Here is a 7,260-nt window from a genome sequence, read left to right as displayed (position 1 = left end):
GTGTGATTTCCACACTCATGGATAGAAATGCCGGTAGACCTCATTTAAGAGCTAGCAGTGACATAGCAATTTACAATAAGAAGTAACAAGACACTGTGGGCAAGACGCACAGTTGCCAAGTCTTGTGAAATTTACCATTTTCCTTTTAGCTACAGTTTCTGGACTGAAGTGTTTGTGAGAATTTCAGTCGCCTGCCTTTCCCTTCTGGCATTACAAAAGAGTTTGAAAGCATGCTATAATTTCACCCTTAGGCTTAGGAGCTATATTTACTTATTTATTAGTTTAGAAACTTCTCCTGATTGTGTTAAGCCACTCAGGCATGATTTAATTTCTTGATGGCTGATTCATGGGTTTTGAATGCTTGGGCTTGGCAATATGGCTGATCAACAGCATTTACCTTTGCACACACCTACTGGAGTCTGAGGGAGATTAAACAAGTTCTCTAGGCTCAGGCCCAAAGCTAGATTTGTTGTGATAAAGGCCAAATAAATCCTTCTCCCCTCCTTTTTTTGGTTTAGAGCTTGCTTAAAGATTTAATAGACTTTTATCCTTTACTCTGAAGAAAAGCTTATACTGACAGAAGCATAAACATACATTTAAACATGGACAATTACAGCTATTAGAGATGTAGGTCCTTAGTTGGGCACTTTTCAAAAATACCAGTTACAGGAACTCCTTTTTGTGGCTTATGATACCTCCTTATTTGTGGCCTGCTTGCCACTTTCCCCCTCCTTTAGTTTTGGTCCTTAGAAATCACATTCGCTAAAACCTTTAGAGAAACCCCAAAGGCAAATTGAAAGTGACTGGGAATAAAATAGACTTTGCCACTTGGAGGGATTTGAGGTGTTGTACTGTCAGAGTGGTCTGTGGGTAAAGTGACTGAATCCAGAAACATATGGAGAATGGAAAGGGGCTGTGGGTGATCACATCAAAAACGTGAAATAAAGTCAGCTGCCCACATCAGAAATGTAAGTCCAGGGACACTGGTTTAAAGAAACTAAGGAAAATATAAAGGAGGATGTCAAACAGCTCTCTAATCTTCAAAGATAGGCCTAAAGCAGGGGATTGTTCTTTCAGATTGGATTTTTAAAATCACTTTCCTTTCATTTCAATTTGGTTCAATCTTGAAATCACCATCATAGATATAAGCATAGAAAATTTGCTTATGGGATTCCAGCCTCAGTTTACCTGAGTAAACCCTCATCCCAGTGTCGTGGCTTTGAGTTTGTTCCCGTGCAACTGGAATGAGAGCCTTTCCCATAGTTTCCTTCCTACCCTTGAGCACAATGTGTGCAGCACACTCCATGTTAATGATAGCTCTTCTTGTTTTGTTAAGTGGTCCAAAAAGTTAAAACCAAACAATGTCCAACTGAAAGAGCCTGCTTCTCACCAGTTGTTAATTCACAGCAAAGGGATTAGAAAAATAAAATGATGAATGCCACAGGATGTTGGGTTTAATTCTGGCCTCTCAACAATGGCAGCATCCCATGAAACAGAATTCACAAGAGCTCAGTTCCTCCTCAGGCATCAAATTGAAGTGGCCGGATACGCAAAAGTACTCAGCACCCAACAGCTCACAGTGAAAAACTTACTTCCTTACTTTCTTTGGACTAAAACGCTGAGAACAACTGAAGCTGTTAGGTGCTGAGCTCTCTGGATAATCAGACACTTTATTCAGCCTCTGCCCTAAATAAGAGTTGAACTGTTTTTGAAAATTAGACCCCAGTGACCGGTGCAGGTCACTTTTTGAAAACCTGCTTAATAATTTTTCAGCATTAGCTTACATAGCAATTTAGCCTCACCTCGGAATTGTTACATTATGGGTAAATGGTCTAGATGTGACATGGGATCATTTTAACTTCAGAAAGACAGGAGACAATTCTCTTGGAATAAAAAAGGTCTTTATTGACAAGATCAAAGGAACATGAAGAGGAGAACTGACTTTCAGTGAAACAAGAGCAGTGAACATCTTTCTATGTCCTTATTGTAATTCATTGCTTGTTTTCAAGACCCATAATACAATTCTTCCATAACAGGAAGAGGACTTTGTTAAATTGTAAATGGGTATTACTTCAAGCACTCTGTGGAAATATGTTCTCCCCCTATGGCCCATACATTATTGCTGCTTAGTTATGGTTGCTCACATTTCCTGGAACTATCGCACAAGACTTAATTCTCCTCACACAACATCACTTTAAAATTGTGAAGCTCTCTTAATCAACCTTTGTATCAGCCACAAATTTGCAGTATGACCTAATTTGAAAAATGTCTCAAAGTGCTGACTCAAACTGTTAGTGAATAAAGGCCAGTCATTACCATTATGACACTAATGTGATGCAAAATAAAATTGAGTTGCATCAGCTGAACATTAGTTTGCAAAAATATTAGTGATGGAAGCCATTTTCTATTCATATTTTATTTATACTTATGAGATTTATACTTTTTTGGTCTGAAGCAGCTCTGCAACAAAAATCCTGAGTGGAGGCAGGAAGAAACATTTTAATCATGAAAAATCTCAGTCAGAAATATACATCTAAGCTGCATCACTTGCACCTTACAATATCCTCTCATTTATAAAGTGGAAGACAGGCATGTAGTTTGAGAACTTTTAGTAAAATATTTACATAGTAACATATTACAATTCTCACAGTAATGTGTCATTTTATTTTGCATCTTTAGGTTACATTCCAAGTGTTTTCTTCTTTCATCTCTAATTGGAATAGGACTGATGCTAACTTCATTTGCTGTATATATAACTATTTTCAACTTACCAAAAATTATTCCATTATAAAAAATAGTGAATTTTGTGGAAAAAAAAGTTTAAGGGTCTTTTTAAGAGGAAAGGGGAAATTCATCCTAAATTCTCAGAAAAGTTGGGTGTATTATTCAGCCTCCTTTAGCTGAGATTTTATACGTCTTTAACTTTTTTCACCCATTTGCTTAGCTTTGTGGAATTTTTTTTTTAGGCATTATAACCGGACTCTATGCTTATGGCATGAACACTATAGTTGGTTTGTCAAATATCGGCTGATAATTAGCACTCAGACTGGTTTGTTTTAGACTCGGAGGTCTAGGGATAGAACAATTCAGCAATAACCATTTGCTTTTGTGGCTTTTTAATCTTGAAATGCCAATAATAAAAATTGTCTAACGTGTACTGATAATATATCCATGACTTCATACTGAAGCAGTTCAAAACCAGACGCACACAGCTAGGAAGACAGGCCATTAATTTAAAATTTAGAGGACCAATAAGTTTTTGATAGCAATGGGTTACTGTGCTAATGATTATTTAACTTGCTGCATGTTGGGTTAAGTATGTATGGCTATGTAAAGTGTAGTGCTTTATCGAAGTGCTACAGTGTGATTATAGCTACTGAAATGTTATAGTCAAGCCAGGAAAAAGCAGCAAGATTATAAAGCCCAGTTACTATAATATAGCACAATTCATTCAGTTGTGAAAATAAAACTACTACAGTGCTGAGAAATTTTGCTACTGTGGTATAAAAATCACTGGCTCAGTCTGTTATTTTAGCTTGTGTTTGTAGTGGTAGGCACAGAGAAGTATGCCTTGTTGATATTTTACTTTTCTTTTATTGAGATGTATGTTTTAATAGTAAGATGCTTTTGTTTAAAAAATATTTTTAAAAATCTGCACATTTAATTTAATAAAGCCAATAATCATTTTTCAGGATTAATGCCGTTGGTTTAAGGTCAACAAAAGACAAGGCAATAGAAGCAAAAAGGTAAGAGTGGCAATGAGTGGTTGATGTTTCTAAATTATTTTCAGGCTTTCTTTTTTTTTTTTTTTTTTTTACACTTTTTAATTCTTGCAGTACCACATGATTTTTAAAAAATATAATCTGGGATTGCATCCCCATTTCAAGTTGTAAGTAGTTTATGCGGTGTGTTCCTAAAATACAATGCATGCAAACTGCCATTCATTAATACTTTGTGTCCTTGATCCATCCTGGAAGGATGTTGGTTAGAATTCTCTAAACCATTTAATTGTTGCTTTATCATCCATCCCCAACAGGTAGTGGCTTAGGCTTGCTGAAATTCTGAAAAAAAATACAAAATATAATCAATATATGAAAATAAATTAAAAAAAAAAAGAGGCAAAAACATGCAATGAAAATTTATGACCTTAACATTCCTTCAGGGTCAAGCAATTTATCAAATTCTCTCACTTTCTGGTTTCAATTACACAGCTATTGTGGAAGGAACTTATTTTAGCAGGTTCATTTGCCTCAGTAGGGAATACAGGACTTTGGCCTAATGCTTCACCTTTAGTGCAGGCCATTTGAGCCTTAGAACAAATACCAATCATCACTCTTTGGAAAAAAAAATCTGCATTGGAGTGGCCTATTGGAATGGGGTTTCTGTCAAGGTAAACGGTTGTCGGCAATGACTGTGGTAGAGTGGCGATAAATCCCATTTTATTGCTGAAAAATTCCAGCTTCTCTCCATGCCTGACAGCTCCCCACATTCTCGTACCCATTTGGGCAATTTCTGCACTATGTCCATCTGGTTCTTATTACCTCTCAACCTGCCAGTGTCTGATCCAGAAAAAGTGCAGGTCAAAAACAGGGGAAAGAAACCAAGGTGATGGACAAAACAGAAATAGAGTGATTGAGAGACCTAACCCTCTCCCCCTTCTCCCTCCCTCTCCCACCCAAAAAAAGTACAACAGCCATAACAAAAGTGCTAGGGAGGTTTCTAGCATAACCAGAAGGTTGCCGGAAACTCGCTTAAACATAGAATTAAATGGTAGCAATAAACACAAGGTTTTAGTAGCCTAAATGGAACACAGTCTTTGATATCTATCCAGGACGTTAATGACACCTGCCTAAATAACACTGGGTTGGGGGTGGGGAAAATCGGTTTCAGGTCCCTTAATTAACTAGTACTCGTGGTACTAGTTCTCAATGTCCCCAGGGCTAGCAGTGGATTTTCAGGAGATTAAATTAACAGTCCAGGATTCACCTGAAGATGGAAGTCATTGCATAAGGTCAGCTGGATGCAAATAAAATTTTAAAAAAATCTAAAATATTGATGATTTTAAAGGGGGAAAAAAAAATTTCAGACACAAGCTTTGCATTGCTAACTTAAACCTTTTGCATATTTTAGTTTTCCACATAGCTTGAATCTATAAATAGAAACATTTGGCCATTTTCATAATTAAAAATAACAGCTGAGCTATTATTGGGAAATTAGCTATGGCTTTCCATTCCCCTGTCCTCATCCCAGTCAAATAAAACAGCTTCCCTATGAATTATGTGATATTTTGTAAAGGGTCCATAAATGCCATTGGAAAAATTGTCCTGATCCATGATGTCAAAAATCCTTTTTAAAAGCATTTGGTCCTTTATTTACAAAGTATAATTAAATTAATATTAATCCTGGTACTATATGCGGAGCATATACCCAGTACTCTGAGCATGTGCTTTCCTGAATATAAAAATGCAAGAAAATTAAAGTATAAATCTATAGTAGTTCCCACTAATACCAAGGATCTGAGTTAACCACCAAGAGCAAGGAAATCCAGAGTGAGGGTTACAAATCTGTCTTTAATGCATCCCTTTGGTCCTTGGTGTTACAAGTGTCTCCAAACACCCAGACGTGGTTCTCTCACATGAGCTAGAATTCATAGGTAGGTATAATGGGCTCAGTTACTCTCTTGTGGCCAGGGATTGGGTGTTATATTACTAAATATTCCCACACAAATGGTAGGAACTTGGAACCAGTTGGCTTCCAGAAGTTAACGATGAGCTTCAACATTAAAACAGCTTCAAGAGCCTGAGAATATATTTATTAAAGAATGAGACTCATGACAAGTAAATGAACATGTTTGAAGTGACAGCACATAAGTTTTCTGGTATAGAAGCAAGGCTGCTAGTGTTACTTGCAGTACAAAATGGATCAGAAACAAAGCTGGAAAGTCAACCTTTTATTTCAGAACAAGCCCTTTAATCATTACATATTCTTGAAAAATACAAAATCTAGTTGACCATTAATGCTTAATATCATGTTAGTTACTGGGGCATCTAGTAAAAAAAAATAATTTTCATTTTATAAGTTACATTCTTGGAAGGAAAAAAGCTTCAGGACTGTTTGGGGCTGTTAGTAATTATATCAGAGAAACTTGAATGCTTAAACTGAAATGAATATTTGTTTGCATTTGTAATGCAGTAAGGAATTAGTTGATGACTGCTTACTAAAATATGTTTCCCACTGGTCCAAGTCGTACTTTGTACTGAGAAAAATTAATGTCTAATCATATGAAAATGTTACAAGATGGTTTAAGACACATAAGGAAAAAAGTATTTGGCATGCATTTTTCTTCCCAAACAATATTTTGTATTTTTATCTTGTATATATATTTAAAACACAGAGCTCCATAATAGGAAAGACCAAACTTCAACAATAAAAATATTTCAGCATCAAAATGGTTAATAGTATTATAGCTTCAAAAGAGCCTATTGGCTAACCTTAAAGGATGCCCTGCAATTGTTAAACTCATCAGATGAAACTACCTTTCTCAGCTAGCCCTTACATTTGTCTGGCTAACAGTAAAAATACTACAATAAATCGGTAACATATGTTGCCAGACAAGAATAAGTGATATAAATAAAGAGTCAAGAGACATAGCCCCTCAAGAACAATGTGAAAGATTTAAACTTTCAATGCATTAATTAATCGATTAACATGTTAGAAGTAACTGGAGAGTGTTATTCTGTTGTTTGTTAATATCATTCCTTATTTTTCTCTTCTTCTCTTCAGATTGCATTTTAAATCAAAATGTTCTCCGTGACTGCCTGCTTTGCAGCATTAGGGTAAGTCCCATTTTTCCACACCTTAAAAAATATGCCTGAGAAGTCTCTGCCAGAAAGACATTTTGTTGATTTTATGTTTTATGAAATAAACACAATGTTATTGAAAAGAGAACCTTTTTTTTCAAGTGGATGAGTATGTGAAATTGTGCATTTGCAACAAAGCTGCCATCAAGAAAACCAACTCTACTATGGAAATGACAAGTCTCACAACTCATAATAAATTATTATCAGCAGCATTTAAAATATAAAAAACAAAATCTGCTTTGAAAATAGAATGCTTTTTTTATTTTGCTTTTTTATTGAGACATCTTTTGAAAAATGACATAATATAAATAGTTTTACAAAGCAACAATATAATCAATCTCTAAACTAGAATATAAATCAAGGATTTCATTAACTGCTGGTAGCCAGTTTAAATTGTAGT

The 7,260-nt window shown here is 35.5% G+C and overlaps 1 long non-coding RNA gene across 3 annotated transcripts in view; it reads left to right on the top strand.

Annotated features, from left to right (window-relative positions):
• The first annotated feature begins 5,412 nt into the window (after positions 1 to 5,412).
• LOC109319531 overlaps positions 5,413 to 7,260 on the top strand; it is a 53,481-nt gene continuing 51,633 nt past the window's right edge. For all 3 annotated transcript variants that reach the window (XR_002103530.1, XR_002103531.1, XR_002103532.1), the window contains exon 1: positions 5,413 to 6,836. This is a non-coding gene — a long non-coding RNA (uncharacterized LOC109319531). The remainder of the gene's footprint in view (positions 6,837 to 7,260) is intronic.

The sequence above is a fragment of the Crocodylus porosus genome, unplaced genomic scaffold (genome assembly GCF_001723895.1).
Source record: "Crocodylus porosus isolate Cpor-Errol unplaced genomic scaffold, CroPor_comp1, whole genome shotgun sequence".
NCBI classification, from domain to species: domain Eukaryota; kingdom Metazoa; phylum Chordata; order Crocodylia; family Crocodylidae; genus Crocodylus; species Crocodylus porosus.
This window is presented reverse-complemented; position numbering and strand designations above follow the sequence as displayed.